The sequence below is a fragment of the Notamacropus eugenii genome, chromosome 5 (assembly GCF_028372415.1).
Source record: "Notamacropus eugenii isolate mMacEug1 chromosome 5, mMacEug1.pri_v2, whole genome shotgun sequence".
In the NCBI taxonomy this organism is placed as follows: Eukaryota; Metazoa; Chordata; class Mammalia; order Diprotodontia; family Macropodidae; genus Notamacropus; species Notamacropus eugenii.
In genome coordinates, this window is record NC_092876.1 from 151,717,207 (window position 1) to 151,727,334 (window position 10,128).

General features: G+C 38.0%; 1 pseudogene; it reads right to left on the minus strand.

Annotated features, from left to right (window-relative positions):
- Positions 1–6,545: 6,545 nt before the first annotated feature.
- On the minus strand, positions 6,546–7,217 carry LOC140507710 (tetraspanin-8 pseudogene; annotated as a pseudogene).
- Between the last annotated feature and the right edge of the window lie 2,911 nt (positions 7,218–10,128).

Genomic DNA, 10,128 nt, shown 5'->3' on the forward strand with positions numbered 1-10,128 from the left:
GATAGATAGATAGATAGATAGATGGATGGATGGATGGATGGATGGCAGGCACAGAGTGAGTTGAGTATGAAGGGATGATATGTAAAAAGTAAAATTAAGAGGTGAGAGAGGAAAATATTGGGAGGAGAAAGAGAGATAGAATAGGTTTAAATTATCTCATATAAAAGAGGCAAGGTAAAGGTTTTACAATGGAGGGAAAGAGGGGGAGGTGAGAAGAAATGACTGAATCTTATTCTCATTGGATTTGGCTTAAAGACAGAATAACATACATACTCAATTGGGTATCTTATGCTACAGAAAAGTAGGCAGGGAAGAGGATAAAGGGTGGCATGATAGAAGGGAGGGAAGATTGGGGGAGGTAATCAGAAGCAAACACTTTAAAAAAGGGACAAGGTCAAAAGAGGTAATAAAATAATTGGGGGCAAATAGGATGGAGGGAAATATAGTTAGTCTTTCACAAGATTGCTGTTATGGAGGTATGTATATATAGGGGTGCTGACCGCCATGCCACTTAGGATGACACACTGATGGACATCAAGTAAACTGAGTCTGGTACAGGGGAGGGTGAACAAGATGGCGCTGGAAGGGATGGCCCCACCCTTGTTTTGACCTGACATTGTATGAGCATGGCATTCATGTGCTATGTGGCATATCCAGGTACAGTTCTAGGTGCTGGGTGTGGGATTATACTATATATGGTAAAATATTATATGATAGGTCCTAGAAAGGTGGATGGAATGCTTACGTATACTGAATCTATATAACCAGAGTGCTTGCCTGAATAAATCGGAGTTACTTCCTGACCCGCTCTCCTGCCTCATTCTTTTACTTGTGAGCTCCACAAGAGGACGAGCAGCCTGCTGGACAGGTATAAGATTTATTCCTCTCGGCTTGCCAAGCCGTTACCCTAGCATGTATAATCTATATTGAATTGATTACCTTCTCAATAGGGGTTGGCGGGGAGGGAAGTAGGGTGAGAATTTGTAACTCAAAGTTTTAAAAACATGTTTAAAAAATTGTTTTTACATGCAACTGAACAAAAAGATATACAGGCAATAGGATGTAGAAATCTATCTTGCCCTTCAAGAAAGTAAAGGGGAAGGGGATAAGAGGTGGGGATGATAAAAAGGAGGGCAGACTAGAGGAAGTGGTCAAAAGAAGGCATGACATCTTGGGTTGGGGGGAAGGGAAGATAGAGAGAAAATTTTGGAACTCAAAATTTCATAAAAATGAATGTTGAAAACTAAAAATAAATAAATAAATTTAAATAGTTAAATAAAACAAAATGAAATGAAATATTCAGGATCTAGTACACCTACAAAGCAACTCTGATATTACTCAATGTGTAAAAGAGGCTAGAGAGCCTACTTGCTGTGAAGCAGTGATGATTTGTATCAGAAATGCTTTGGGGAGACATTGAAGCATGTGGAGACATTCTACAATGAGTTGCAACCTGCTAACCAAATGGTAAATGGCAGCCTCTTTGACTGACTGCAATGCTGAATCTGAGGGTGCCTATAAAGGCTCACTCAGTCATTTTTTTGTTTGGCTGCTCAATCTTCCTTTGACTTCTTTGCACAGGACTTCTCCCCACTAAGGCTAATATCTGGCACCATGAAAATTGGCTTCAGTCTTTTTGCCTTGCCATTTGCTCTCCTTAATTTTAGGAAAATAGAATAATCTGGAGCCTCTGACATTGTGGATTGTGAAAGGTCAGGAGGACAAACCGTCCAGAGTTTAGGATTTGGAATTCGTGTCAGGTTTTGCATTAAGCCAAACATCAATGTCCTGAGAAGGGAGGAGTGGCCTCTGGGACTCAACTTAGAGATAAGGACTCATCCAGCAGTAATGCCACATGGAGGTGAACTTGGTGGGAACAATGCCATTTAGGAACTGGGTTAAATTTGAATTCAATCTCTCCAGAGGCCAAGGTAAGGGAGGGGAGAGTGTCCTGGGGCAATGGACAGGAGTGTTTATGCTTTTGTTCCTTCTCATACCTTTGAAATAAATATCTTTTTGTAAAGTCAAATTGATGTTAAGTGATTAAACTGAACTGGGACACTACTCATCAGTGGCTGACAGGTGACTCAAACCAATGTTCTTAGAGAAGAGGTATCTCAAAATCATCCAGGGATCCTTAGAAGCCTAACTGTTCTAGCTCTAGAATAGTGCACTAGACTCCTCAGTTATTTCATTTTTGCTTAAAGACTTCCAGAGATGGGAATATGAGAAAGACCATTCCACTTTTGAATAGCTTGTATTATTATTATGAAAATCTATTCATGAAGCCCAAATTTGGTTCTTTGTAACTTCTACCTAGTCAATCTAGCTCTACCATACTATGAAAAAGAACTGGGCTTTCTCACATGCATTATTTAACTATATCTCACTATGCTTTAAACTTGTGGATTGAGTTTTCCATATTAAGTGGAACACATTTCTATTTTAAATTTTTATTTATTTTTAGTTTTCAACATTCACTTTTATAAGGTTTTGAATTATATATATAAATAGAAAATTTCCCTCTCTCTCCCTTCTCCTCTCACCAAGATGGCATGCAATCTGACATGGGTTATACATGTACAATCATGTTGAAGTTATTTCCACATTAGTTATGTTATGAAAGAAGAATCAGAACCAAAAGGAAAAACCAGTGGAATGGTCTTTCTCAGATCCCCATATCTGGAAGTCTTTAAGTAAAAATGAAATAATTATTTCTTAAATATGTTGTAGAGGACTCTTGTAACGAGAGAGGTTGAATTAGTTGGAGTTGGCTTTTGAGGTCCTTCCCAAAAGCTAACATTCTCCAGTTCTATAAGTCATATGTGATGTGACTTGCAAAACAAACTGTTTAGAATGCATTGATAAAAATATAATATTAATAATAAGAGAGGCAGCAATGTCTCATTATGCTCTCTCCTATTCAGACTTTACATAAAGTATTGGGTATACTTTGAGTTTCCCTATTTTGGAGAGAATACTGACAAGCTAAAGTAAGCCTAGAGTTGAACTGATCATGATGTTGAGGGAATCTATAATATTACCATTAAGAATTAGTTAATTAATTAATAATAACTAATAATAATTAGTTATACTTTTATCAATGATACTAGATATGGAACTTCCCACTTCACAGTTTTTCTTTTTATTCTATATACAGTGATGTTATTCATGAATGATCTGTTTGGTAATTAAAATTGTGTATTTCATCTTTAGAATATGAACTCCTGGAGAATAGGGACTATGTATTTTTTCTTTCTTTTTTTCTTTTTTTTGTATCCCGGACTCTCATACAGTTCCTAGCACACAGTAAACACTTAAAGGGTAAGAAAATAAGCATTTAAGTATGTAAAGCACCTACCATGTTCCAGGAACTATATTAAGCACTTCAAAAATATAATCAAATTTCATACTAAAAATAACCTTATGACTTAGATGCTTTATGAGCTTGGTTTTATAGTTGGGGAAACCAAGACAGAGAGCTTAAGTGAATTGCCCCAAGTCACACATCTAACAAATATTTGAGACTTAATTGAATCTCAGGTCTTCCTGATTCCAGGGCCAAGGTTCTATTGACTCTGTCACCTAGCTACCCTAATAAATAGTTGTTGACTGTATGATAATGGAATATTACTGCTCATGATGAACATGAGAAATTTAAAGAACTTAGAACATTTGAATGGACTGATGCAGAGTGAAATAAAAGCAGTTAAAATAACAATACACACAATGATTATGAGAGCTTAAAAGGAAAACTGAAAGGAAGTCAGAGTAATTTTAAAAATCAATACTGATCCCAGAGACAGATAATAATACATATTCCCTTCCTCTTGGCAGAGATACCAAGAATGATGATGATGGAGATAGAATCTGCATATCTTGCCAGATAAGATCTTTATATCAGTCAATTTTGCTTTCCTATTTTCCTTTGCTACAACTCCATTGGGACTAGAGAGAGGCATGTCCAAAAGTGACTGATGGTTTAAAAAGTATCAATAAAACTTATTTTTCAAAAAGGATTGGTTAAATAAACTAGGAATTTTTAAGCAGCAGAATAGATTTTGTGAAAGACAAGCATTGAAATGGTTTTTACTTCTTTTTTAATCAAATAGATAAGATTTATTATGATTTGCCTTACAGTGCTGAAGTAGTCAAAAGAGCTGAAGGTTTAGGGAGAAAGATTTCAGCTCAATATAAAAAAAAATAATCCTCATAAATAATTAGAGTTACTTCTAAAAGGAAAGAGCTATCTCAGGAAATTATATGCTCTCTCTTACCAGTGTCCAACCACAAACTGGATGACCCATTTGATATTGAGTTATGGAGTGGAGAGGTGAATCTGGTTGAGATCAAGAGACATAAAACAATCTTCTAACCCCCTGATTCTAATATTTTATGGATCAAATTTTATGTATCAATGTGAATTTATTAAGTGCCTAATATATGTGAGCACCATCCTAGGCTACAGGGATGCAAAGGCAGAAACAAAATAAGTGTCCTGACCCTCGAGAACTTATGTTTTATGAAAAGAAACAAGTATATTTGTAGGCAAATACAAAATACATACAAAGGGAACAAAAAGTAATGAGGTTGAAGGAGGAGCATTTCTATCTGTGTGGACTAGAGAAGGATTCATTATTACTTAAGCTTAACTCTGGAAGAATCCAAGGATCTTTTTTTTTAAACAAAATGTGTTTTTATTCTGAATAAAAATATACCTTCTTATCATTATTGTCATTTCATTCTTAAAGTTATCTAATGAAATCGCCCATGCTTTCAGCAAAATATAATATTTTAGCAAATTGAATATTTCTTCACCAAATGGTATTTTTTTAAAGCAAAGCAAATACTTTTTTTATTATTTTTTTTTATTTTTAATGGTTTACAATCACTTCCATAAAATTAAGATTTTATCCCCCACACACCTACCCCCCACTACCCCCCTCCCCCCCATGACCGTATACAATTCTGTATAGGTTCCACATATACTTTCCTATTGAGTACATTTTCACTATAGTCATGCTATGTAGTCTAACTAAAATAAATGGAAGAAATCATATAACAAAGCAAAACATGATACACAAAAACACGCATACACACAAACATGATCTGCTACATTCTGTGAATGACTTCCATATTTCTTTCTCTGAGTGTGGAAGACATTTTGCCTTAGAAATCCACCATTGGGATTTTTTTTTTTTAATAAGTTCTTGCATTGTTACAGAATTCCAAGTCTCCCAGAAAAAACTCTCACACACTGTGGTCTTTGCTGTGCACAAAGTTCTCCTGGTTCTGCTCCTTTCACTCAGCATCAGGTCATATAAGTCTTTCCAGGTCTCTCTGAAGTCTTCTTGTTCATCATTTCTTATGGCACAATAGTACTCCATTACATTCATATACCATAATTTATTCAGCCATTCCCCAATTGATGGGCATCCCCTTGACTTCCAGTAGCAAAGCAAATTCTTAAAAGGCATATTTGGTGGGTGACGGCTTCACTTCTGTAGCTTCATTTTTTCCCAATCTGGCAGGATAAGACCATAGAAAACACAAGGCAGGAAGCGAGGCAGGGCAGGAACTGCAAAATGACTGAGGCTGAGGAGAGCCTTGGGGGCCTCCTGGAGCTGCAAGGATCACTGCACAGAATGGAAGCACTGAGGACCTTGAGGAACTTCCCGGCATGGGCCCAGAGGAAAAGAGATTACAGACACTGCCAGGGTGAGAGGAGGGCAGGAGTATCTCTGCAAGTACCTCTGCAAGATCGAGCGAGCCCGCACCCTGGCCTAAGGAGAGGCCCTGGCCCCTCAGTGTGAATCAAGAGGCAGAACCACCCCTCACCCCCAGAGACTGGTACTTGCCTCTGCCCAGGCAGGAGAAATCCAAGTGATGGGCCACATGACAGAGGAGGGGGGCTGACCTAATCAAGGAGTGTGGCAGGAGTAGACCTGGTGCCACACCAATCCATGGCTTCTCCAGCTCCCTTCTGACTCCTGCTCCCCATGCCCAGCTGCCCAACCCAGTCACCTCAGGAGAGATCCCCAGCCCAGAGCCGTGAGCTGGGCACTGCCCTATCAACTGCTGGTCAGCACAATCTTCAGACAGCAAAATTACTGTTCCTTCTCCCCCACTCCCAGGAAAAAGGGCATATAGAATACCAGGCTCTTGTGCTCTGGGGACATCAGAATGGTTCCCCCTGGCATGTTTGCATGTGTGAAAGGTGAGTTGGACCTGTAGTTATCTCTGCGGCACCTCCTGTCTCCATCTTGGCTTGATTCTGGCCATGCTCTGGTCAGGTTGCCCAGCATCTGCCTCTGCTCCTTGGGGTGCTTGTGGCTGCTGTCCTTCCCTGCCTGTGTCATGCCTGTGCCACACTGGTTGTGGCAGTAGGTGAACCTGGAACCCATCAAGTGCCCAGGGGACACAGGAGCTATACTACACTGCCAAGTTTTCCTAATGCCTCCTCCAGCTAAGAGAGGCATACACACTTCGTGCTCTGAAAGGAAGGACCCTCATGCAGAGCTGGGCTTTTCAGAGTAGATTTTAAATTAAAAAATGAAAGTAAATCCATCCCCATCTGAAAACACTATGCCAAGTGTCTCAACCATTGCAACTCCAAATGCAATATATAAAATGTAGTCACCACATGTCCCTGTAAACTTATTTTCCCATAACTTTAGTTACGCAGATATCATTTTGTATTAGTATTATTTCTACATTCACATGATGAAGAATAGTGGTCAAAATTCTTTCCCCAGTCAGCAGCTTCATTGATCAAGCCACAGCATTTAAACTTCTTTTGAAATTGATCCAAGCTGTTTTTAAATGTTTCATGTTAAGTGCCATCTTGGATCAAAGTTTTTATTTGTTCCTGGAAGCTCTTTTGAAATGATTCTTCAAATCATTTTGTAGACAATGCCTACTACACCTGTGGCAATATGAGTAATCAGAATCAGACTTAGTCTAATGAAGAAGAACAGCCTGCAACAATTTTGTTTCATAGCACCACAGCATCCCAGGAATCCAAGGACCTTGCTGATGGCACCCACAGGTAGCAAGAGATTTGCAGCGAGTCCAGCTGCTCCTCCACCAATGATCTCTTGGCCTTGTTTGCTGACACGTGTGTTTATTGATACTCCCAGAATGATGCAGCGACACACCCAGATTATAAAGTTGAAGATACACATAGAGTATTTCATAAATCCAAAGACAGCTCCCATTTCCGTGTTTTTGTAATGGGCTTCTCAGGAGTTTCCTTAGCTGAAGTCTCTGATCTTCCAAATCCATGGATTCTAAGAGGTTAAGCACAGGGGAGGAAAGAGTATATTTCTTTAGTTGCCACTAGATTCTCTGTTTAGTTTAGTCTCTAATATCATAAACATTATCATCACATCACACCCACACACACACACATACACACACACACACACGAACACACACAGGATAAGCTCTTCACCAGGAAGCTCAGCTTCATGGAGTTTGCTTCAGCTTCAGTACACATGCCTCATCAGTACCCTCAGTCTCTCAGTTACCTCTGTCCCTCTAATTGGAGGGCTAAAAGGTAAGGCTAAAAACTCTTCCCATAGTTTTCCTTCATAGAGAGTTCAAAATCCCAGCCATCTCTTCATTTGCCACCAATTCTTCTTGGTTTCAGTTCCAAAAATCATCATCGTGCTCCACGTCTAGATGCCACCTGGCAGCTGTCCTCCCTTTTCAACTTCCTTTTCAGTTATTTTTTTTCTTCCCTTATTTGATTCTATGCTCCCTGAGACCAAGGACTCTCTTTTTTTCTTTCATGTATCCCCAGCACATACCATAGTGCCTGGAACATATTAGGTACTTAATAAATGTTTTTCATATGTCAGGTATAGAATATAACCTATGTAAAAGCACTAAGATGAACAATGGGCTATATATATATGAAGAGCAGCAAAGAGGCTGTTTGGTAGGACTGTACAGTATATGAAGGTATGTATGTATATATACAAATTAGATGTATATTTAAGAAATATAGATTAGGGTCAGATTGTGAAGGGGTATAAATGTTAAATAGGTTTATATTTATTTCAGCCTAGAGACAACAGAGAGATACTGCAATCCTTTTTAGTAGGGGAACAATATGGTAGAAAAATGTGCATTAGAAATATCATTTGGTAGTTACATGGAGGATGCATTGTGGAAGGGAGTAACTAGAGGCTGAGAAATCATTTAAGGAGCTACTACAATAATCCAAGTGAGAAGTGCTAAGAGTATGAACTGATGTGCTGGCTATGTGAGTAAAGAGGAGATGAATGTGAGAAATGATGAGGAGCAAAAATTGCCAAGAATGCATGATGGAAATAGTGAGGAACTGAGGGTAACTCCAAAGTTGAGACCCTGGATGGCTCAGCTAAGACAATGAAGTTAACAAAGTTAACATTGTTAACAAAGAAGTTAACAATGAAGTTAAGCAATTTTGGGAAAATGGTAGTTAGTTCTACTTTGTATATACTGAGATTGAGAAACTTATGACACATCCATTTTAAAATGTCCAATAGTAATTGGTCAGTCAACATGAATTTGTTCAGTGCTTACTATGTATCAGCCTCTATGCTAAGTTGTTGAGGCAATGCTAGAGTAGCAGAGGATTCCATAATTCCTAGAGAAGGGCAGTTAAAATTAGAAACATCTTGCCCTCTGTCATGAAGTAAGATGAGTTGTGATGCAAATTAAATTAAACTTCATGAATGCCGTTAGAGGTTCTTGTTAGTGGTTGTCCCATACTTGTTAGATGTTTATAGTTCATTTATTCATTCATACAAGAAGTATTAATTAAGTGCCATCTAGGAGTAAGGTCCTATGCCACATACGAAGGCTATAAACACAAAATGAAAAGCCATCTCTGTGCTCAGAGAGGCTACATTCTAGCAGAAGGACATTACATTTACAAAGAAAATGAAGCAAAGGTAGTGTAAGAAGGGGTACAATTAGAAGGGCTTTCCTAGTTCTTGCTTTTTAACTGAATTCAATAAATATTTATTAAGTTCCTATTATGCACATGTTAACCATGCTAAGTACTGGGAATAGCAGGATGAGAAAATTACACCATCCCTTGAGATTGCAATATGATGGAAGAGTTAAGGCAACTACACAAAAAGTATGATGCAATTCAGAATGTGAAAAGTGTTCAAATATGGAGACATGCAAATAAAGTAATGTGGGAAATTTGAGAAAGGGAAGGTCATTTCTACCAAGATTCTTCCATCAACAATAACAGAGGGGAGAAGTCTGACTTGTCTTCATTCAGTTTACACGGTTATACAATGAGTACTTGGCACTCTTGTATGCTAAGATACCTGTAGGAACAAACTGGGGTATCAGAATGAAGATCTCATTCTAGAGTCATAGAGAAGATTTTAATGTGCTGTGTTCAAGATTCTACACTTCTTTGTCTCAGATTTGTCTAAGAATAAAATTCAAATTTGGTCATTTGGAACAATAATGTAGATTGACACAGCACATACAATGGAACTGATTACTTTGACCAAGACGTGAATAATTGTTTCAAAAATATCACACTGGCTGAGGTCAAAGGAGATAGGATTAAAATCAAGAATCACATACCCAGCAAAACTGAGTATAATACTTCAGGGGAAAAAATGGAATTTCAATGAAATAGAGGATTTCCAAGCATTGCTGTTGAAAAGACCAGAGCTGAATAGAAAATCTGACTTTCAAATAAAAGAATCAGAAGAAACATTAAAAGGTAAACAGGAAAGAGTAGCCATAAGGGACTTATTAAAGTTAAAATGTTCACATTGCTACATGAAAAGATGATATTTGTAAATCATGAGACCTTTTTCAGTGTTAGGGTAGCTAGAGGGAATACACACACACACACACACATACACACACGTAGGTATATGGGTACGTATGTATGCGTATGTTATATATGTGTAGGTATGTATATGTACATGGATGTATGTGTGTATGTATATATACATATATATGTATATGTACATAGACAGAGAGCACAGGGAGAGTTGAATATGAAGGGAAAACATCTAAAAATTAAAATTTATTGTTGAATGGAATGTATTAGGAACAAGAGAAAGGGAGAGAGAGAATGTAGCAAACCACCTCACGTAAGAG